General features: G+C 34.1%; 1 long non-coding RNA gene across 1 annotated transcript in view; it reads right to left on the reverse strand.

The window, feature by feature from the left end:
• The window catches only part of LOC118350029 (uncharacterized), a 37,275-nt gene extending 11,945 nt beyond the window's left edge, over positions 1 to 25,330 (reverse strand). The window contains exons 1-2 of the long non-coding RNA XR_004803105.2: positions 25,238 to 25,330; positions 21,478 to 21,539 (exon numbers count right to left, since the gene is read on the reverse strand). This is a non-coding gene — a long non-coding RNA (uncharacterized LOC118350029). The remainder of the gene's footprint in view (positions 1 to 21,477; positions 21,540 to 25,237) is intronic.
• Between the last annotated feature and the right edge of the window lie 292 nt (positions 25,331 to 25,622).

The following is a 25,622-nucleotide window of genomic DNA, read 5'->3' on the forward strand; positions in this document are numbered from 1 at the left end:
GATCTTAAAGAAGTGTACTGAGGCTATATGATCGACTGCAAGGAAGGGAATGTTAAAAATCAAGACTGGAGATGTAAATCAGGGACAGATCATAACAAAATTATTTATAGAGTGGTTATCACAATAAAGAATATATCCACCCTCATCACATGTCGTATTCTTTCATTTTACTTAAACTACTAAAGGATGAGAGTTGTTGTGGTTTTTAAAAAAGTATCTATGACAAATGTAACAAATTTGCCTATCACAATTTTAAACTTTCAGGTAACATTGCTTCACAGTGTTTTGGTACTTGGTCTTATTTTATCAACCAGTGGTTTCCTCCAGGTGTTTACAGCATAGAATTCTAGAACATGCCACACTAAACATTATGAAAGAAACAGTTTTAGCACCTTATGCCCAAGTACAGCCCTATAGGACCTGGACATAAAATGCTCATTGCAATAGGTGAGAGAAAATGTTTCTGAAAATATTACACATGGAGGAAACAGAATCCCTGTAATCCCAGAATTTCCATGGCAGACGTTTAATTTGCTTTTTTCAACACTAGCTTAATCTTTTAATACCTATGTTCCTTTAACAATGCATAAAGCTGCTGTAAAGTCAGGGCTGAATAGTGTCCTTGTAAAGCTTCCTACGGAGAATTACTCCTAATAGCCCAGTAGTGGTGAAGGGTTTTTTTGTTTTCATTTTGGGATTTGTATTTGTTTTTGTTTTTCAGGTATTCAAGCCAGAGGCTTGAATCTGGGCAGATGAAGCTCACATTTTATCCTTCTGATGGGAGAGCACCCAAGGACTGGCTTTGCACTGATCTTCTGAATGAGATGAAAGAGCTTCATCTTTATTATGCATCCACATTTTAACTCACTTTTTTTAATGCTAAGGGACACTACATTAGAGAGCATGTTTCCAGACACATCAGGATAGGACTGAAGCTCCAAGATAAAAATGTGCACCAGCCTACTGTTTAAACTTAAATTATTTACCTTCTTCATTTTATTATTTATGATTAGAATGAGGCTTACATGTTTTATTTCAAATACAAGTTCACATTCTTTCTATATTTTTCCATTTTTTTTTCAGGAATAGCACTCCTCAGAGAGGTTCTTAGTCATTTCTGAGATAATTGCATGGTGCCATCCACAGAAAGTGAGGCCCAGATTTCTCTGTTGGTATCGCTATGGCCTTGTCACCTGCCATCGTGACCCACAGGAAATCTCTGTTCTTTGGCAGGAACAGTCCTGCCCTCAGGAATCTCTCACAGCATCATTTGGAGCAGGTATAAAGGAACTTCCTCTCTCTTCAAACCAGGTGTGAGATAAACCCTTTTCCACAGTACAGTAGTGATACCATAGTAACTAATAATGAGTTTTAATGAATGTTCAGAAATAATGATAGGGAATGTAACATGGGGAATAATAAAAACTAACTGCCACCCCCCCCCCCACGAAAGGTACCTCATCCACTCAGGCTTGATGCTTCCCTAAGTCCCAGACTCATGGGATCTTCATCTACAGTCAGAGATATACTTCAGTCTCCCTTACTTTCCAAGCCAGGCCAAACTGTCTCCAAATTCAAAGTTAAAAGAATGTTTTTCTTACATTTAGTCTAAAACCTTAGTTTTCTTGGCCTATTATTGGTGGCTTTCCAGAGTAATTAAGAAGAGGAGGATAATTTCCCTTCCAGAAAATCTGTTCTTCCACACGTAGGAATATTCTGTAGACTTATGGCTCCAGCTGAATGTAGTCCAACATTGCTTTTTTTCTCAAGTCTCAGTGAAGCAGGTTTAAATAAAAAGCTACATGTAGGACATTTGCAGCCCCGTTCAGCTGCAGCTGCAACAAAACTCAGCCTAATTTTTTTTTTAACATTTCTTCTCATTAAAAACTCTAAAAATCCTGGGGTCCAGAATCACTAGATTATGCTTCAATATACAGACTTTGGTAAATTATTATATTTTATACCTAATAATAATGAACAACATGATCGGTAAAACTCTTCCACAAGTCAGCTATATTGATTATGAAATGATTCAATTAATTCTCAGACTTTAATAATTTGTGTGCCTTTGCTAAAATTTTAAAAACAATTTCCACTTCACTATTTTTTATCTCCAAATTTATCTTTCAGTCAAGCCCATTTCACATTTTATATTTCACATTCCTGTGATCGGGCTTTTGAATAGATACTGTGACAAATAGTCTGTTCTGAATAGTTTCAAATAGAAGGATCCTTTCACTTCATTTGGCCATGGATAGATAAGAACAACTTACAGAATGCTATATCAATGTCCATGAGGCCTTCTTTTTGTCCTCAGTCCCCTTAAAGGAGTCAGCTAACATGATAATTTATAAAGCCTTTTAATTATCTAGAACAATCATTTTCACATTAAAACTTTAGACCATATCACCTTACACAAAAATAATAATCTCTTTCATCCTTTAAAATTTAAAATTTTGCAAATGAAGTTTAGGGACACAAGATCAGTGTTCTCACTTAACATGAACAGCTTGTGGACTCAATTATTTCACTTGAAAAATAGAGAAGGGAGTTTTATAAAGAAAAATATGTATACAAAGAGACAGAGATTTAGATAAGTATATAAAATAAAAAGAAATTCCCTTTTTTGGAAATTCATTTACAGCATCACATACGAAGAGTGTTTTTGTTTTTAAATCCCAATATTAAGTAATAGCAATTAAATGGCCCATCCAAAAAAATGCTCAAAATTAAGTAAGTAAAAGTTTATGGTTTTACAAAGATTCTCAGGATTCTCATACATGAACTAGAGAATTGGCTCATATAGGTTCATGTAGGTCGAATACACATGGGTCTAATACACTCATCCTTTAAAAGTGGAGCCTTCTGGAAAAAATACTGTCTCTATGACTTGTGGATTCTGGAGTGCTGCTTAAATAGACTGATCATAAATTATCATTGCAAACATTTTTGAGACTTACAGGATTATTGTTTATAGTTACACCAAGGCAAACCAAAAATACCCTACGTAGATCCTCTACCATTAACCTGCACTAGTCCTTGCAAACAAGTCAGCTATTATTATTTTTTTACAATGTCGGATATCAGCTATCATTTTAACATAACATTCTCTGAATGTCTCACATTTTCACAATTCATTACTCTCCCACCTCGCCCTAATATTAAATAAATACCACATGAAGCATATGTCATTCATTGTAAAGTTAATCCTTCTCTCATTCCTTCAACATATAATTATTGCTGGCTTTTCCTTAAAGCTTTGAAGCAACTTCCTTTTGCTAGTAAAGAAGGAAGTGTACAATTTCTTAAGCTTTTTTTTTTTCAAGTATTTATTTAAATTCCAGTTAGTTAAGATATAGTGTAATATTAGTTTCAAGAGTAAAATCTAGTGATTCATCATTTACATATAATATCCTCCCTTAAGCTTCTTAACACAAAATATATGAAGGTGAACATGCTATTATTTTCCATTGTTATAATCGTAATTTGAATACATTCATACAATAATTTTCAGGTAAGATTCTTCATTGTTAAACAAAAGTATTAGATAAACTTCAATAAAATATTACATAATAACTAAATATATACTGAGTGTTTGAATAAAATACTACAGTGTTATGAACAATTAAAAAATAAAGCCAAAGTTCCAAAAGGAACTTTCATTTTAGAACAAAACATAAGTGTGTATAATATATTGAAATCACAGTAGAATAGGATGCATTACCTGGGTGAATGCGTCCTACAAGATATAAAAAAATTATTTCTCCTGAATGATACAAAAAGTCACCTAAAATGAAATTTGCCTTTTGCCCATGTCTATTCTCCCTTCTAGTAATACCACTCTGATTTTCTTTTAAGAAATCATCCCTAATCCACTTTCAGGTCATGCAGTCTTAATAGGATTTAGTCTCTCCTTCCCAGGTCTCATTTTCTGGCTCTGGGAATAAACCCACGACCAAGGCCAAACCAATCAACAGTGTATATTTCCTTGGGCACATTCATTGTTTTAAGACGAGCACATGGCTCAAGTCAAATGAATGAGACCGAATTCTGGCTCCGGAAAATACAAGCACCCTCTCATTGATGAGACCATCAGCCTAGAATTTCCAAAATCCATCACATGGTCAAAACTCCTCTGAAAGTGAAAGCAGTTTAGAAAAGAAGAAGGAGGAGGAGTAGAAAGAGAAAAAGAAGAGGAGGAAGACCAAAGAGGTTTGATCTGCTAATATGATTTCTGTAACTGTAGGCAGATATGGCTAAAGAAACTGCTATATTTTTTAATTGTATGACATGATAAATTGTTTATTTTTACTGTTTGATTTCCTCCTCCCCATTTTGTATTTCTGATTTTTTTTCTATAAACATCATTTTTTGTTTTATGATGAAGAGCCCAGACCAGGCTAATGCTTCATCAGAAAGGAGGTAAGATTAACTTTCAACATACAGAGAAAGTTCATGATATTCCAAGGAAAAAGGAAGAGTAAACAAGGGAGATGAGGAAATGGTCCAGGGAAACACACTTAAGATGGGTGTTTACCCGGAATACAGCAGAGGGACAAAAAGGTTATCAGAGTAAAAACAAAACAAAACAAAACAAAACAAAACAAAAAACTGCAGAGTCAGTGGCAAGATTGTGTACATTCTTCAATGTCAGAACCAGAAGTTAGAATTTTATTTTGCAGGCAAAAAATGTGTCATAGGCTATTTTAGATAGAGTAGGAGAATGACACGAACAGCTCTGAAACTTTGGAAGATTATGCTGACGACATTATATAGACTGGTTTTAGAAAAAGAAATTCTAGAGAAAGAGCTGCAGAGCCTGTGGCTGACACAGAGGAATAAAACACTTTGGTGAAGTAGCTGTACCCAGAGGAGATAAAATTGAATGGGATGATAAAGTCTGCTTAACTCCGGACTTCTCCACTTACAAATTTCTGTCATTCCTTTTTACTTAATGTGACTACAAAGCATATTAAAGATTATGGTAGGTTTGATGTCAGTGAAAACTGATATGTAAAAGCATGAAATAGAGTATTAGAGTTTCTGTGCTCAGTTATTAGTAAGCAGAAACAAAAGACATCAGAGACCCCTCACATTAAACAGAGTTAATATTGGGGGTCTTTGTGGCTAAGTCAGTTAAGCATCTGACTCTTGATTTCAGCTCAGGTCTTGATAAAAAAAAAATAAAAATAAAAATAAATAAAATTGGAGTTAGAAATGTATTAAAAATCAGTTTGTCCACAGGAAAAAAAATAATGTGTGTGTGCATGTTACTCAAATTTTGTGAATGAGGGTATTATCATAAAACTGTTTCAAAACTCATGTATTATAGTTTGAAATGTCATTTGAAATGGCACTTACCTTTCAGAAATCTCTATTGAATCTTTGATTAGGTTTAAAACAACAACAAATGTATTGTGAAGAGCCCATTTAATTCATTTTGTTTTATTGAAATCACAACTGTCTCTATGTGATGAAAAGCACATTTAGAGACAGAATTATACAACATTCCAGGTAGAAATTAAGGCTTACACTAGGACACTAGTAAAGGAATTAAACATATGTGTAGGTGGATATGAGGACCGTAATAGAGGTAGAATTGTCAAAATTTCAAATGATTTGCTTACATTTGAAAAATGATCATGATAATGAATTTCCAGAAGGAGATATATATTCAATTGGATATAATGACCTTATATGTGTATGGTGCCTGGAATGACAAAGGCTCAGCTCCTCAAAGGATTAAAGGCTAGACTAATACTCCATGTGATCCAAAAATGTTAAGAGAAGGAAATACGATTATTAAGAAAGATTGATTAAAACTGAGGAAGAGAAAGAAGGACCTGGGAAGAATCAAAAAGCTTTTGTAACATACACAGAATGCACCAAATTCATGTTTTGAACCAATATAACTACTAAGATAAATAAATACATAATAAAGAACTATATAAAGAAATAGATACACAGATAGTAAATCTAATAAAGTTATAAAGGACATGAACTTGAATTCTAAAACATCTCTCAAATAGTACAAATGAGGTAAGGAAAGATGGGGTATTGGCCAGGGTTCTCTAGAGAAACAGAACATATATATATATGAACAGAACATCTATCTATCTATCATCTATCTATCTATATAGTTGGCCCTTGAACAATATGCACTTGAACTTGGCAGGTCCAGTCATCCATGGCTATGTTTTAATAAATGTAGTACCATACTGTAATGTGTTTTCTGTTTTTTTATAATTCTCTTAGTAATATTTTATTTTCTCTAGCTTATTTTATTATAAGATCACAGTATATAATACACATAACATACAAAATGAATGTTAATTGACAGTTTATATTATTGGCAAGGCTTCTAGTCAACAATAGACTATTAATAATTAAATTTGGCAGAGTCAAAAGTTATACATAGATTTTCTACTGCACGGAGGTTGGTGCCCCTAGCTCTCATGTTGTTCAAGGGTCAACTATACACACACACACACACACACACACAGATGGACTAAACACTCCAATTAAAAGAGAAAAATCAAAATTATGTGTCATTAAGGAGAGATATACATTTAAAATGTAATAAAAACATATTATATATAAATACACTATATATAGTGTATAATGTACACTACATATATATAAATACACAAGAGAGAGAGAAAGATTGACAGAGGCAAAGATTTATTATAACAAATTAGCTCATGTGATTATGGAGACTGACAAGTCCTAAGATCTGCAGAGTGAGTTGGTAAACTGTAGACCCAAGAGAAAGCCAAAGGTGGAGCTGCAGTCTGAAAGCTGGCAGTCTCAAAACCCAGGAAGCACCCACATACATTTTGAGTCCAAAGGCAGGGAAAAAAAAATGTCTCATTTTACTTAGGGGAGTAAAGCTTTTTGTTGGAGGAGGGTCAGCTTTTTGTTCAATTCAGGGCTTCAACTGATAGGATGAGGCCCATGTGCATTAGGGAAAAAAGTCTGCTTTGTCCATTTAAATTTTAATTTCATCCAAAAATTTCCTCACAGAAGCAGCCAGAATAATGTTTGACCAAATATCTGAGCACCCCAAGACCCAGTTGACACATAAACTTAACCATCAAAGTAAATAAAGGAAAAACAAAACTGATGTGGCAAATAGAAAACCTACAGCAAGATGAAACACTTAATTCCAAACATTTAAAAATGATATTAAATAGGGGTGGACTAAATCCTTCAATTAAAGAAGAAAAAACAAAATAAAACCGTGTGTCATTAAGAAGAGATAAATATTTAAAATAAGATATATATACATTAAAAGTAAACAATATTGAAAAGAAGATTTTTATGAAAATACAGATCATAAGAAATCTGGACAATTATATTCATAGCTGACACGGTAGCCTTCAACGTGTGCAGTATTACCAGAGATAAAGAAAGATATTTCATAGTAATCACCACAGTAAAATCAAGTCAACAACAACAAAAATGATGTTACAAACCTAAATATAGATGAACCACCTAATATCAAAACTTAATATATGAAATATAAACTAACAACTGAAAGAACCAAGAGACAGATATACAATTACAGGATAGTCCAATATTTCACAGAACAAATAGAAAACTGAGCAAATATATAGAAAATTTCAAGAAGACCTACAACGAATTCAAATTAATTAATAGAGATCAATATAAGCAACGATTGTAGAATAATTCTTTCTAAAGAAAGAGGAGTGACCAGCCAGATAAACTATAAACTGAGCTATAAACTAGTCTTAGTAAATTTAAAAGAATTGAAACCACACAGATTATGTCTTCTCATGTTGATAAAAGTGGCATTTGGTATTTATTTTAGATGTTAAGATTCTCCAATATACATTTTTAACCGATCTAAATTCATCTTCAAATAATCTATACCATTTCATGTATATAGTACAGATACCTTTTAACAGTGTTCACAATCCCTGCCTCCTGTTGATTATTCTACCATTCATGTAACTTAGTCATATGCAATAATCATTCGTTCCATTGGTAACTGTTACTTTAGGCAAAACTGTTAGCTATAAGTTTCACAGAGTGAGTGAAATAAGTCAATCGGAGAAGGACAATCATCACACAGTTTCACTCATACGTGAAATATAAGAAATAGTGAAAGGGATTATAGGGGAAAGGAGGGAAAAGGAGTGGGAAAAATTAGAGAGGGAGACAAACCATGAGAGACTCCTAACTCTGGGAAACAAAGGGTTGCAGAAGGAGAGGTGGGGGGGAAGATGGAGTGACTGCATGAAGGACACTGAGGAGGGCACTTGATGGGATGAGCACTGGGTGTTATACTATATGGCAGCAAATTGAATTTAAATAAAAAACAAACAAACAAAAACAACCAAGGAAACAACCTAAAAAGCTGTTGTAAAAGCAAGACTCACATCCTCTGCAAGAAATTGAGTGTATCAGCGCTCAATATTCTTCCCAAATTCCCTGCAATCTCGAAGAGGCCAAGCTCTGCTGATTAATCAGTTTCTGCTAGCAAGTCCAACATGAAGATATCTGATTTTTTTGTTGTCAACTTCTTGATAGTAAAAGCTTCCTGATCATGAATGGTTCCTGATTATAGCACCTGCTTGTGAATCTGAAACTAGCCGTTGTAGTAACAGCTTTTCAATAATCAGGTAATTTTATGATAGTAAAAAAGGCGGTAATGTTCTGGTGGTCCAATTCTGCGGTATCATTCTCAAGTCAATCCTGGTAACTGTATCTGTAGTGTATTTATTCAGAAATCTTCTTTACTTTTCTGGCCATTTACATTCTTTTTTCTTTCTTTCTTTCTTGAACCAGTGCATTATTTCGGGTATAGCCTAAGCTGCTTTCAAAATGAAAGAAAAATTCCAGTGTGTTAGCCATAATAAATATTTTCTCTTTCCCTCTCACTGAACAGTCCAAAAGTAAGTAAATAGCCCAGAAAAATCTGCTCTGCATGCCCCTCCAGAGAGAACCTGTTTTCCTTCTTTCTGTTGCTCTGTCTTCCCTGAAGGTACTGACCTCTGTTTGGCTAAAGGGGTTCATAAGGGTCCTATCAGCATTCCAGACTGGAAAAGCAAAAGTAGATATGGAGAAATATCCTTGTGTAAAAGACATACAGAAGTTGTGATTTCCAATTCTATCCGATTCCTTTGGTAATAACCTAGTCATACAGCCTCAACCGGTGCAAAGTAAATTAGGAAATGCAGTGTCAAATGGATAACGTGTGCTATGTGAGAAACCTCAGGGGATTCTATAACCACAACAAATAATGGGAGAATTGCAATATCTGTCTCAATAAGTTAAGATAAATTCTGTTTTTAAAAGTGGAACATGAGCAATACATGCTGAGTTGCCATAATTTCTGCCATGCAGCCCTTGAACAAATATATATTGGTGCCTATCATATTCTAGTTATGTAATGACAATGGTCCCTACCTGCAGGATGCTTAGAGAATAGTGCTTTGGACAAGCAAGTAGACAGTAAATACAATATAGTTATCTTTTGAGTCCATATATGTGTGTCATACTATTTAATTGCTTTATGTTTTTAAGTTTTATAAGCTTTGAGATTAATTACATAAGGAAGTACTTATTATTATACCAGCTTTAAAGTTAAGAAATCTGAGAAACAGCTCATACGACTTGTCTAAGATAACAGCAGTGTTTAAATTGGAGAACTAGGGACACTGGGTGGCTCAGTGGTTGAGTATCTGCCTTTGGCTCAAGGTGTGATCCTAGTCCAGAGATCGAGTCCCGCATCAAGCTCCCTTCAAGGAGTCTGTTTCTCCCTCTGTCTATGTCTCTGCTTCACTGCGTCTCTCAGGAATAAATAAATAAAGTTTTGAATTAATTAATAAATTAATTAAATTGGAGAACTAGAATTTAAACTCAGATTTCCTTAGTCCAGATAAATTCACTTAACCATTTTGTCATACTGACTTTCACTATGTGTTAAAAGGACACTAAATTACTCAGATGAAGTAATAACAGAACGTCACAGATACATGCAGAAGGGAAAACCAAACCAAAGGGAAGGTCGGGAGTTATTTGGGGTTGTAGTATATAGGCAGAGGCTGTGGCACACTCATACAGGGGAGTACTTCTTCGAGATAAAACGAACAGATTCCTGATACATGCTAAAGCAGGTATGTATCAAAAACAAAAGAGTATATACTGTATGACTCTAGTTATATAAAGTTTTAAAAGGGATAAGACTAACTTGATGTGAAAAATAAAATATCAGAACACCAGTAGTCTCATCAGTTTGTTCTCTATAGTTGAGTGTTTCTTGGTTTGCCTCTCTTTATTCCCCCCATTTATGTTGATTTGTTTTGTTTCTTAAGTTCCACATATGAGTGAGATAATATGGAATTTGTCTTTCTCTGATTGACCTAGTTTGCTTAGCATGATATATAAAATGTGAATAATGAAATTTAAAAATGGCATAGCCAATAGGGAAAAAATAATGATTAAAGAATGGTAAAAATGAATACTAAGAATAATTCACCATAAGAAGAAAAATAAAGTAAAGTAGAATAGAAACATTAAAATAAATTGACAGGAAAAAAATAAGAACAGCAGTAGCCTCTACGAGTGTAGCTGAATGACTAGGTAGGAGGAAAAGAGAAGTTCCTAGGGAATGACAGAAGTGTGCTATACTTGAGAATGTTAGGATTAGCTGTATTTTACAATTAAAATTTTGCCTTTCACTTTCACTTTTTTTTAACCTTTGATTCAGTTTTTGCATTTTAATGGCAGTGGGGATTAGACATTCTTTTATACCTTCTCTATATTCTAGGTCTGAGTAAATGAAGAAATATATTAAGGTTGAAAGATAGAAAATCATTAAAAGTGGTTTCCTTCTCAGATGTAGGCAATAGAGAAGGGGGAGATGATGGAAAAGAGTTAAGATTCGCTACCTGAGTTTTGGCTTTAACAACCAGACAATGTCAGTGGCAATTAGATGAAAGAAGAAGGAAAGAAGAGGGAGAAGTATCTCAGGAAACAGACATTGGTTGAATATTGACCCTAAAAGAGCAGATGAAATTTCCCAGAGAGAGGGTGTAAATTTAAAAAAAGACAAAGAGAATCTTTTGGAGTCAGGATATTTGTGAAAAAATATGTTACACGGAGAATCAGGATTGAAAATACCCCAGAATGAAATGTTAACAAGTCAAATGGAATGATTTTTTTAATGTGTGTTCCATAACATATTAGTTCTCAAACTAGCATGCCTCAGCATCTCCCAACCGAAAAGGTTTTTAAAATACAGATTTTCACATATTGTTGGATTGTACCTCCAGTCTCCATTCGGTATGTATGTAAGGTAAATAGAGGTGGCATTTGCTTCTAAAATGAACTTATATGTTGCACTTAGCTGATGAGTCAGTTTCAGAATAACTACACTATATGAATGATATTTTAGTGATGCTCCACTTTTGATGGATTAATCAATATCATTGTCATTTATCTAAAGTAAACAGAAGGAGGGACTTGTCATAGTAAACCTGAAAGAATAAACTAAGTGAAAATGAAGAAAATTATAAGACACATATGCATGCATATATGCATATAAATATATTCATAGATAATTTCACACAAACAATGACATGTATTCCATGGGGGGAGGGGAGATGGTAACTATTCATTTCTACAAAGATATCACATGAACAAATTATGACTGGATTATTTCACTTTATTTCAGCTATCATAATATTCATTGTCTCACCAAAGTAATTGGCTATAATTATAACTTATGACATCAGATTTTTAGTCATTTATTTTTCTAGTTATTAGTAAAAAAAAAAAAATAGTAAGCCTGGACAGAGCAAGAATTAAACACAATTAATGATTAAGAAAGCAAGAATATTGGAATTAGAGACAGTGTTATGACTCTTTTACAAAGAATAGGCCACAGAATTATTACTACATTAAAGATGTCCTTATTAATTTTACTAAATAGTCTTTTCATCTCCTGATTAGTATATTGGATTCTTCTCCTTTTTTCATTACTTTGAAGACATAGGGATTATAATAAATAGAAGATTCTTATCTTCAAATGTCCTCCTACAGCTTTTAGAAAATTTAGGAATAAAAATTAGTTGTAAATTTATATAAGGATTAATTGAAAAAAGTGAGAACTGGGAACCATGAAGAATCTACATATATATTAATGAAAAAGATAAAATGAATCTCAAATCAATAGTATAACAATAAGATATAGATATTCCTTCTTAGAAGGAACGTGCATCTACCATCTTAGTTCATAAAGCTCCTATCCAATATTGACATATAACACTTATAATTGTGCATGTGATTACATATGCATATATGTGTAGATGAATAGCCTTAGATACAATTTTTTTTTTAAATGGGGACATGACCCTTTTTTTTTTTTAATTTTTATTTATTTATGATAGTCACAAAGAGAGAAAGAGAGGCAGAGACACAGGCAGAGGGAGAAGCAGGCTCCATTCACCAGGAGCCCGATGTGGGATTCGATCCCGGGTCTCCAGGATCACGCCCTGAGCCAAAGGCAGGCGCCAAACCGCTGCGCCACCCAGGGATCCCAATTTTTTTTTATTAGATTCCTAGAATACAGCAATAGTGAGGTTTGAGGGGAAAAGTTTAAAAGTTAAAATTTTAAGAAGTAATGAAGCCATGAAATTCATAGGTACATTCTGAAATGATTTAAATCATATAATGTATTCAATCAGAAAAGTAGCAATAAAAAATGAAACAATTGGAAAACAAAGAATATTTTGCTATTGTTTGTTGCAAGGATTTGGCATTTATATGGATAAAAGTGGGGAAAGATACAAAAAAAAATTTTAGCTTATATATTCTAAAGTAGCCAAAATTTTACTTAGATGTTAAACACATGACATATGTATGTCACTATATAAGTTATATATTTCTTTTATTTGAATTCATTGAAGTATCAATGTACTAAATAAATTAGATATTATATAACATGTGTTTTATATCATCCTTATCTGTCAAAGCATCTTTAAAAATAATGTCTAATAAATCCTTGATCAGGTGACTGCTACTTGGATTTATGTATTTACATGGAAATAGAGGTTTAAAAGGTAAGGAAAGAAAAAAATTTTAGCAAACATCTGCACCTCATTGCGTTTGTTAATCACTAACATCTCTTTAAATGAAACTTAAAGCTAACCTGCTAAGGGCATGAAGGTGAAGAGAATGATATACTATTTTGTATTATTTGGGAACTCATTCCTCATCAATCATGTTTTTGGGAGAAATTTTATTTTTTCTAGAAACACAAGTTAGGATTATGAAGCATACAGAAGTTAATCCTTTTTTGAGGGAAAAGGAATCAAAAGATAAAGCTGAGGGATGTGGGTTTCTCTTGTGTTGTTTTAATATCCAATTTGAAATGTTATATAGCTTCCTGTTTCTCTTAGCAAATATTTGCACTTATGTTATTCATAAATTTGACTTATTGAGAACTTATTAGATATCAGGTATGTTTCTAAACAAAGGGACAAAACAAACTTTTCCTCCAATGGATGTTATTTAAAGCCATTCGTCTATATGTTAACAATTAGGGGATCAATAAAAATAAAGAAGAAAAGTTTTTCAAGGACTGACTACTGGAACAGCACAAAGTTTTGATAACTAAAGGAGCAATCACCAATGGAAGGTGAGAAAGAGAAGTGGGTGAAATAGGAAAAGATATTTTGATCCAGAATCCAAATAATGCAAATCTTCCAGTTGATGAACTGAAGCAAAAGTTGGTGATAGGCTAAGAAACGATCGAATGCAATTTGACCATTGTATTTATCAATGTAATGAGAAGGTGAGAAGAGTAAGTTACTAGAAATGGTAAACTAGTAGTCAGAATTGATTATATATATTAAAGAATAAAAGGGGCAGTTAACATTTTTAAGGAGTACAAAGTTAAAAGAGACCAGAGAAATGAAGTCAGGAAAGGCTTTATTTATTGCTGGTTTTATATTTATTTGTTTTAAAGCAGAATCTTTTTTGGGGGGGGGTTTGCAGCTTTTTTATACTCCTAGGAATATTCATTATTCTAGAGACAGAAAGATGAGAAGCACTGAAGCAATGTCTTTGATTAGGTGAGAGGAAATAGTGCATAAATAGAGGGGTGACATCATCTGGAAACATGAACAGTCATTCAAATTAACATGAGAGGAGGGAAGACAAGGGAGAGAAATGTTATAAAATAGACATCTCAGGAAGTGGCAGACTGAAAGGATTTGGAAAATATAATAGACGTTCCAAGCAGCTTGAAGGATCCACTTGAGGTTAATAGTCATGATTAGAATGTGAAGCTATTCCATATAAATTTGTTTGCCACCCAATCATGTTGAGCTGCATACGTCCTGCTAGAAGTCTGCATTTGTCTTTGAATTTTGCCAGCTGAGATGGACCATACTAGAGAAGCATAATTTGATGGTGCTTGCAAGGGTATGATTATAATGATAAATTATAGGTCATCAAGAAAATGAGGATATGATGTATGTTATAATGAAATATTTGATGTATGTCATAGAAATCATGTTGCTACAAGAAATAAGATCAAAACAAGTTAGTAACTGGAGAGTTGGGCCTTTGAATTTGAGGGTAGGGGGACAATATAGTTACTGGGAATAAGAAGGTTTAGAGAAGTGCTGCCCAGTAAAAATTTATGTGATGATTAGAAAGTTCATAGAGCCACAATAACCACTAATAAATGTGGCTACTGAATCATTGATATGTGGCTAGTGTAACTAAGGAATTAACTACTATTAATTAAGGACCTATATATAGCTCTTGACCAGAAATGAAGGGCTGAGGAAGAGTGAAGGAAGAGCACACAGCATTAGAGAAAGGCAAAGTGAGCTAGAGATGAGGAGGAATGGCCAAGGTGACAAGAGATGATTAGTCTTTATACTAATGGGTAAGGAGTGGTGTAGTCTGGTGATATGAAATTCAAAGCTGGGACATTTTTAGGGGGAAAAGAGAGAGAGAGAGAAAGAGAGAGAATGTTTCAGATTTTAGAACTGGCAATGGCAGCCAGTAGAATAAGATGTTGAGAAAACAAATGTCCATTCCTGGAAAGGATTGCATGGGAAGTCATGTCCTCAAGGCAGAGCCATGTTTCAGTTGGAATAATAAGATAATGACAATCTTCAGGGAGAGATAGGATATTTATCTGAAAAATCAACTGGGTTAAACATGTCATGGTAGAATCATTTTTTGAATTTAAGAGAAGGGTGGGATGCCTAGGTGGCTCAGGGGTTGAGTGTCTGTCTTTGGCTCAGGGCATGATCCCGGGGTCAGGGATCAAGTCCCAATTTCGGCTCCCTGGGAAGAGTCTGCTTCTCCCTCTCTCTCTCTCTCTCTCTCATGAATAAATAAATAAAATCTTTAAAAAAAAAAAAAAGAACTTAAGAGAAGGGTGAGTGAAGGGTGAGTTGAGATTATTTAACTAATTAACTAACTAGATGATAGATGCTAGCTAGATAACTAGATAGCTAGATGAAGGAAGGAAGGAAGGAAGGAAGGCAGGAAGGAAGGAAGGAAGAAAGGAAGGAAGGAAGGAAGGAAGGAAGGAAGGAAGGAAGGAAGGAAGGAAGGAAGAAGGGGTCTTATGGGGATAAGAATACAGGTGATGAAGAATGACCTGGGAGTCCTAGGCATCTCACAAAAACTGCTACAAATAGGGGTAAAGAACATAACAAAGTTAATCCAGATTTTCACAGAAAAGACATATTTTGCTATATTCTCATTGGATGGTTAATATATTATCCATTTCATTCAACAAATAATAATTAACAATCGGCTAGGTGACAGACATAATACAAAACTCCAAGGAACAAGTGGACACTATAAAATGGACGTGGTTTCCTCTCATAATTTCTGTCAAATACACCTCTTAAAGTACCAAATTTCATATCTATAATCTGCCATGTAAATGAATACATTGCATATTGTATATTTTTATGTTTTCAGACATTTTGCTCATGTCAATTATCAGACTTTACCTTTACCTTTCAAATAGAATGGGTGAGTTCCTTTACTGTCTCCTGAAATGATCACTCACGGTCTTAACCACTGAGACTGCAAATTATTTTAGTTGTTCTTTGAAAACCATTCTCTAGTTGCATTATTATTTTTAAAACTCTTTTTGATACCCTTGGAAAACAGGAAGAACAGATATCATAACTATTTGATAAGTAAGAAGAAGAAGCTAGGATGGAATAAATTGCATTATTATTTGAAAGATTATATCGAAGTGCCATTATTAGAAAAACTTCACATTATTCTAAATGCTAATCCAGCAGTTTTACAAAATGGTTGGAAAGTGTTTTCTGGGGATCCCGGGTGGCGCAGCGGTTTGGCGCCTGCCTTTGGCCCAGGGCGCGATCCTGGAGACCCGGGATCGCATCCCACGTCGGGCTCCCGGTGCATGGAGCCTGCTTCTCCCTCTGCCTGTGTCTCTGCCTCTCTCTCTCTCTCTCTTTCACTGTGTGCCTATCATTAAAAAAAAAAAAAAAAAAAAAAAAAAAAGGAAAGTGTTTTCTGTTTTATTTCCAATATAAAACATTCTGTTGTCTATTTTGGATACAGAAACAAACTGGGCTTACTTCCACAGAAAACCACAGTAGTGATTAACATCCTGTGTTGGTGAGTAACCATAGTGTGACAGACTTTCCGTAATTCCAAATCCTAACTGTCAATGCCAAGAATTAACTAATTGACCAACATAATAGACATTTTCTCCAATCTTTTTCTTAGTTGACCTCTCTTTAAACTTGAAGATCTTGACCCTTCCTCTCTGAAACTATTTCTTTAAACGTCCATGACACCATTCTCCTTGGTTTTCTTATCATTTTTTTCTTAATGTTTAATTTTTAATGCTTTCTTCTAAAGTTTAGTATTTATACAGATTCTTTTTCACTTCTTATTCCCAGGTATTCACATTCTCTCTTACTTTTGTAACTGTCATGTTGATGACTCCAAGTTAGAGATGATATCTTCTTTATCTTGAATTTCAAGCCTCCCTACTGGATATCTACAGTGGGATTGCCATTTCCAAACTTGAATATTTTTTCCCCTTCCAAATATGTATGTCCTCATGTTTATTGTCTATAGTGGGGCCACTATCTATTCAGTTTTCAGACCAGAAACCTGTAGTCTTCACTGATTTCTTTTTTTTTTAATTCTATTTTATTTATTCATGAGAGATACACACACACACACACACAGAGAGAGGCAGAGACACAGGCAGAGGGAGAAGCAGGCTCCATGGGGGGAGCCAGATGTGGTACTCGATCACGGGTCTCCAGGACCAGGCCCTGGGCTGAAGGCGGTGCTAAACCTCTGAGCCACCCGGGCTGCCCTCTTCACTGATTTCTATTGTTCCCTCTCCATCTATTATTTGTCCTCCTAGATATTTAACTTTTTCACAGAGAACTTTCTTCTTTTAATTTTCAGTGTCTGACATCTAACAATGCTTAAAATGTCTGCCACTTGATTTAATGACTGAAACTCTTAATACTAGTGTATTATGTAGAATTTCTCCATGATATTCTAATTTTCAGTTGGCCTACAAAGCATTCTCTAAGTTCAAAGATTTTTTTCACCTTTTTAAAATGTATTTTTTTCCAGAATATCTTTTTATATTATTTTTGCTTCTCACTTTTATAATAAATGAAACTTCCAGGTAGAACATAATACTGAACTAAATTCACAGATGGAAAATTGCTTACCAAAATGGATGACCTACTTTGGCCTATTCATCTAACTCCTACTCAAAATTTTTTAATACAGTATACCATGAGATGATTTGGGGATCTTTTGAAAAAAAAATAAAGGATAAAATTTAATTACAAAGAAAATATTTATTTTAGACAATTATAATAATAATGAATTATATTACAACCCACAACCAGGTGTCAATATAAGAGTTGTGTTAAAATATGGTGAAGGCTCAAATATTTCAAACTTGGCAAGATTATCAAAATTTAAACAGTTCTGTAAGTCACTAACTTGTTCTTATGTTAAATACCTACTTTTTCTGTTTTCTGAATAAAAATAGATGAGATGAGGAATAATTTAGTTTTCACTCACCTTTCTATACTTAAAAAAGTTCAATCTGACATCTACCCATTTGTTACCCATTAGAGAAGTAATTCAACAAAATTAAATCCCCTCTCTGTTACCATAGCACACTCAACCATGTGGTGGATAATATTGTACCAACTCCTTTTTTTTTTTAAGATATTATTTATATTATTTGAGAGAGAGAGAGAGCACAAATGGGAAAGGAGGAGAAGGACAGCGGCTGAGGAGAGGGAGAAGCAGACTCCTCACTGAGCAGGCTGCCCAACGTGGGGTTCAATCCTAGAACTCTGAAGTTAGGGCCTGTGCTGAAGGCAGACTTTTGACCAACTGAACCACCCAGGCACCCCTTACCAACTTCTTACTCTGTTGAGTATAAGCCTTGTGCTTTTAAGGGAAAGAGTTGTTTTCCTTCCTCCATTATTTCCTTTTTTTTTTCCCCCATTTTTTTTAGGTGACTTCCAATTAGAATGGAGTTAAAATATTAAGAAGCCAACCTCTGAGAAATTCACTAGTTTCTTCTTTCCTTTACATTGAATGCCATGAGGAAGTGATCATGGTTACATGTTTCACCTTGCTGATAAAAGCTTATGTCTGGGTGAACTCTCCCTAGGTCTAGTTTGAGATGAGGCCTGAGAATTGGTAATGGTAGGCAGTCTCTCTGTTGTTGCTGTTTTTGCTTTGCTTTATATTGTTCTAAGCAGGCTCCACTCCCAACATGGGGACTTGAACTCATGACCCTGATATCAGGAGTCACATGTTCTACTGACTGAGCCGGGAGATGCCTCAGTAATGGTAGGCAGTCCTTTTGGAAACACAAGCTTTATTCCCCAATGAAATGATCAAAATGATGATTGACAGCTTATCACCATTTGTCTGTCTCCCAAGGCTTATTTAAGAATTGGTTAAAAACATAGAAGTTAGAAAGCTGTAGCATGTATTGAATTTCTACAATTTTAGAATTGTGGAACTAACTAATAGGACAGAATGTTGAGAAAAGAAAAAAGAAGAGGAGCAACAGTCTTTTCTTGGCTTTTGTTCAATGTCAAGGTTAGAGTGTAAGTGGCCATTAAATTGAATTCAAAATAGCTTTGATGATGGCAGCTTGCTTTCAGACAAATATTCCTTGGTCAAGTTAGACATTCATTTAAATAGACATAAAATGTAAGCTTTTCTTTATCTAATACTTTGTATTGTAAATTTTTTTCATTATAAACTAAGTAAGCTTTGTTTTCCTCCTCTTTCAATAGCCTCAAATCTAATGTGAGTTAAATAATGACATTTAGCATTTCTAAAATACCTCTCTAACATTTCTTCATAAAGTCACCATTGATATTTCTATGAATACTTGTGTATTAAAAAGAAGACACGATTCCACTGAAAAACCAGTGCTTTATTCAACACCAGGCTTTCTTAAGAAACTTTATTTTTATAAATGCTTTTTTTGAAATATTTGTTATTATATAACCCATGTAGTTCATGCCACATGATAATTTACAGTATTGATTACACAATAAAACTAAACTCCCATAGATTGAATGCAAAGCCTTATTCCTAAACCCATTATATCGTCACTCTCATACCTCGGGATACAGCTAGGACCCAGAACTATATACTTAACAACCATATAACAAAATGATTAAGAAAGAGGACTTTGATGTTAGCCTGCCTGCATAGTAATCCAAGTTCTAAATATTTCTAGCTGTGTGACATTGGCTGAACTACTTAACCTTCTTAGTTCCCAGATGTTTAATCTATAAATAAAAAGAATCACATTACCTTTTTATGGACTTATTATATAAAAAAACAACAACAACTAGACAACTCAAGTTGAAGTCAGACACAAAATTAAGTGCTCAGTAAATGTTTGCTATTATTTGAAATATCGGGTTGGGGTATAAAGAATCATAAATTATTCATTTTTACTGGGTTAAAAGTGATTCTACAGAAACCAATGCATCTAAAGTGCTAGAAACAAAAACAACAAAATTAGATCACTTGCAAATTAATGTCCACACATTATTTTTACAACAAGCCACAAGCTAAATTATCATTCAATGTTGCCAACCTAAGGCAAGTAACTGCATCATTTAGATTCCAGGCAGGCAGGCAGGCAGGCAGGCAGGCAGGCAAGCAGGTATGCAATTGCATCAGGGAAGCCAGCTGCTAATTATCTGACTCTAGTGGAACTTTAAATATCAAACCAGTTTCAAAAGTAATGCTCTTTTTCATGGAACAAGCATAGATGTTTATAATAGGAGAAAACTGAAATTTATATTTGGATGCCCTAAAGAGACTGAGAAACAAATAGTCTATTAAAAATTAGGTACACATTAATAGCAAAGATAACCTGATGGTGTCTACAAATTGCTCTTCCTGACAAGTTACAGTGGGGCTGCACCAGACAGAAAGAAATCAAATTAAAAATGATGTGAATGTTGTGCCAGAAACCACTCTGAACCTCTATTCATAAGATTCTCATGTACATAGAAATATGACATTGAATGGTTTAGAACACTTAAATAATTGAAAACCAAAATATGTGTTCAAAAGTAGTCTTCATTTTTAAATTATATTTACATTAAGTTGTACAGTGAATGATCCAAACCTGATATAAACGTACTTTAAATAAATAAAACTTGACTGAGATTTTTAGAGAGAGGGTCTAGATTATGTATCTTTTACATATGTAACAAGTCTATTTGTCTTTGAGATGGAATGGCTGGTAGAGCATACTAGAAGGAATTCTGTTTATTGGAATAAATGAGAAAATAAACAAGAAGGATTATCTCTATACACCACTATTTCCACCAATACAATTATTTTCATCACTTTGAACAAGCAAATTAAACTCATTATTGGAAATGTGAAAATATTGCACATGATAGTTCTAGTAGCTAAATTAAAAAAAAAATCTGCACCTTTTTTTTTTTAAGATTTTATTTAGTTATTCATGAGAGACACAAAGTGAGAGAGGCAGAGACACAGGCAGAGGGAGAAGCAGGCTCCATACGGGGAGCCTGATGTGGGACTTGATCCCTGGTCTCCAGGATCACGCCCTGGGCTGAAGACGGCACTAAACCGGGGAGCCACCAGGGCTGCCCTAAAAATTTTTTAAAAAGCATTCTCAAAATGTTAAAATATACCAAACATAGTAGAATAATGGGTCAGCTGGACTATTTATGGAGAAATCATATAGGATCTTGAGTCATATGGAATGACATTGATCAAATCCATAAAGTGATTGCTTGATTCTCATTTGCATAATTTGTGGATAGATAAATCATAAATACCAAATAAAAGCATGAATCCACATTGGCCTAAGTTTGGAATCAATTTATATTCACTATTGACTGTGAATATTTGTGAATTAGTTAAAAGTACCTGACTTTGGAAGAATCAGAGCTGAATTTGATTCTCATCTCTGTCAATTTCCAGCTTCATCCCTGAAAAAACGATTTTCTTTTGTGAGTCACTATTTTCACTGAAATGTAGTCATATTTATAATAGAAAGTGTTTGTTGAGAACTTATTATCTGGCAGACTCTAAGCACATTTTTAGTGTATATTAGGTCATTTATATAGCACCCCCAAACTCTCGTAAGTAGTGGAGAATTTTGGAAATTACCATATCTGGCCCAGTAAGGAAGCCAGAAAACTGAACAGCAGACAAATTAAGAGCTTAGGTGGCAAGAAATAGGAGCTGAAATCAGACAATTAAGTATTCAATGGAATCTGAATAATTTTCTTTAATGTCTGGGAAGCTTATGGAAAAATACTGAATTCTCAGAATTAATAAGATAAAAGCAATAAAATTAAGGAAGGAAACACCATTACAGAATAGGTTTTGCTCATTTATTTTTATTAGTCTTAATTATTTATGATAATACTTCATAATATACCAATTAATGTCCTGTAGTATAGTGTATAAAATTAATGACAGAATATAAGACTTCTAAGTAGCACAAGGCTATTAAGTCTTTTAAGAGAAGTGGGAGAGTTTACTTTTTTTGAGAGAGAATTTTTGGCTTGCTGGTTTAGTGAAATTAAAATAATTGAGTTCTAACATATTTTAATTAAAATATATGCATTTATTAAGAGATACTTATAAAGTCTTTTAAGAAATTAGTCTTTATCTAAAGAACTTACCAGATACAATATAACTATAGCAATATGGGAGTTAAGTTATAGTAGACTAAAAAAAGTGATCAGATTTTTTTTGGGGGGGTGTTGAGTTGTATAAGTTCTTTATATATTTTAATATTAACCCCTTTTCAAATATATCATTATTAAATATATTCTCCCATTCAGTAGGTTGCCTTTTTTTGTTGTCATTGATGGTTTCCCTCACTGTGCAGATGCTTTTTATTTTGATATAGTCCCAGTAGTTTATTTTTGCCTTTGTTTCCCTTGCCTTGGGAAGCATAGCTAGAAAAATGTTGCTTTAGTCAATGTCAGAGAATTTATTACCTGTGTGCTCTTCTAGGATTTTTATGTATAGGTCTCACATGTAGGTGTTTGATCCATTTTGAGTTTATTTTTGTGTATAGTGTTAGAAAGTGGCCCAGTTTTATTCTTTTACATAGTGACATTCTTTTACATACAGTTCATTGAAGACACTATCTGATTGGAAAAATGGGCAGGGGAACTTAAAAGACATTTTTTCAAAGAAGACATAAAAATGGCAAACAGACATGTAAAAAGTTACTCAACAACATCAGTTATCATCAGGGAAATACAAATCAAAACCACAATGCAATATCACTTTATACCTATCAGAATGGCTAAAAAAAAAAAAAAAAGACAAGAAATGACAATTGTTGGCAAGGATGTGGAGAAAAGGAACCCTCATACACTATTGTTTGGAATGTAACTTGGTACATCTCCTATGGGAAACAACATGGAGGTTCCTCAGAACATTATAAATAGAAGTACATGTGATCTAAAAATTCAACTACTGGGTATTTGCCCAAAGAAAACAAAATATTAATTCAAAAGAAAATACATATCTCTATGTTTACTGTGGCATTATTTACAATAGTCAAGATATGGAAGCAACCCAAGTGTCCATCAGTGGATGAGATCCTGCCATTTGCCACAACATGGATGGACCCGGAGGGTATTCTGTTAGGTGAAATAAGTCAAACAGAGAAAGGGAAATGCCATATAATTCCACTCATATGTTGAATCTTAAAAAAAAAAAAAAAAAAGAATAAACAAACAATTATAAAGCAGAATCAGACCTATAAATACAGAGAAAAAACTGATGGCTGCCAGAGGGAAGAGGGGTCAAAGGATGGGCACAGTGAATGAAGAGGAATGGGAAACTCAGGTTTCCAGTTATGGAATCATGGGAATAAAAAGCACAGGAAAAGAAATATAGTCAATGATATTGTAATAATGTTGTATGGCGACAGATGGTAGCTACACTTGTGGTGAGCACAGCAAAATGTCAGAAATTTGTTGAATCACTATGTTGTACACCTAAAACTAATGCAACACTATGTGTCAGCTATATGTTTCTTTAAAAATCCCTTTTCCAGGAATTACAAAGCAACTGCAATAGTCAAAATTCTGCGAAAATTAAGATTAAGATTTATTATCTTTATGTTATCTCTTTTATTTTCTACTGCTTTGAGAAAACAAAAACTAAAATTACACACAAATTTACCTGAAACGGAGGGTGTATTCCTGGGCAATGTAGTACATACAATGTCAAATACACACTTTTTTTTTTTTCTCCTTGTTCTTTTTAAACTACCTCATGGATACCTATGAATGGTATCAACTCTTATGTGACTGCTGAAAATGTATTTATGAAAATGTGGAAAATCATCCAGTGAATGGGAGATTTAGTTACACAATATTTGGAAGATATAGTTTAAATGGGTCGGAAATGAATGAGTATGCATGAATGGAGGATAGGTGATTGAGGACGATGGTCAATAAAGAATCACAAATACAATGTATTTAACTATTCTAATTGTTCAGAGAAACAACAAAATACATAGATAATATGAACCAGAATAAGATGATCTTAACATCCAAGAGGTAGCATGTTTCTTCTTAAAAAGCTTTGTTGTGGGATGCCTGGGTGGTTTAGCAGTTGAGTGTCTGCCTTTGGCTCAGGGCATGATCCCAGGGTCCCATAATTGAGTCCCATATTGGGCTTCCTGCATGGAGCCTGCTTCTCCCTCTGCCTATGTCTCTGCCTCTCTTTCTTTGTGTCTCTCATGAATGAATAAATAAAATATTTTTAAAAATAAAGCTTTGTTGTAACAATGCGAGCTAAAATAAAATGTTGCAACTACTTGGTCCATTCTTAAGGGGCTTCTAAGAAAAATAATTAGCCTTTTCAGAGCTACAGTACATGTAATACTCTTGAGGGGAGTTATATGAAGTACAAGTGGTAGAGGAATGGTACTGTGGAGTAAGAAGAATGGGATTTATTAAAAGAGTGAATTTCACAAATCAATGAATTGAAGGTTCCAGATGGCACAGTGCAACAGAATAAAAGAGAAATAGTGCAAGCAAACCATAGCCAAGAGCAAAGGCAGAGCTTATGAGAGGATGCTGAACAGAGGACTTCTGTTTTAAGTTGCAGCCTAAGATGGCAGGAGTGATGTGGCCTAAATTTGAAAATATGTGTCATGAATAGAAGAAATTTCAGATCATGTTACAGAGGCTCATTGAATATAACAGTCACCAACCTGCTGGCTATTTGGTAGCCTTTCCTCAGAAGCAGGACAAGCAGCCCCAGAGGAAGAGGAAACATGAGTGATTACCTCGTAGTGTGCTAAGAGCATTAGATGAGATAACAACTGTGTACATGCTTTGTGGATTTAGGACAAAAATGAGTCCTCCCAAAATAAAAAAAAAAAAAAAAAAAAAAAGAGTCATCCCTGGAAGGAAGCATGCATGGAAAGACCAGGAGTTCTACAGTCAGACAATGAGCACCATAAGTACCCAACCAACACATACAATTGCAGCACATGCAATCTTAGCAAGGCTACTTACGAGATCTCTCAAGTTCAGTTACTTTTTTTTTTTTTCTAAAACATGGATGAAAAATTACGGTGCTTCTGAGGCAATGAAATCAACTAATAATGACAAAACACACATTTTCAATAAGTCTCCATCCTTACACTCATGCTGCGGTACTCTTTTATGATCTCTCATATGTACTTTCTTCCTGAGCAGAACATCTTTTCACTTCGTCAGGATGGTCAACTCCTCCTCTCTCTCCTTTAAATGAAATTCCAGTGTCACCTCAAGTGTCACAGTTTCCATGTCCACTCTTTGTCTTATCATAAATGCTTATTCTGAATGCTATTATAGGACTTACCACACTCTATTGCAATTATTTGCTCACAGAGGGTATCTTACACTAAATGGTGAAATTTTTGAGGCTACTGAACATATGCCATACATATCTGGAATTTTCAGTTCCTAGCAAAGCATCTTAAAAAATGTGTATCCCTAAAAGGTTTATTAAGTAAATGAAGTGAACCACTTATTCAACAGGTCTCT

The sequence above is a fragment of the Canis lupus genome, chromosome 13, assembly GCF_003254725.2.
Source record: "Canis lupus dingo isolate Sandy chromosome 13, ASM325472v2, whole genome shotgun sequence".
Taxonomy (NCBI): Eukaryota; Metazoa; Chordata; class Mammalia; order Carnivora; family Canidae; genus Canis; species Canis lupus.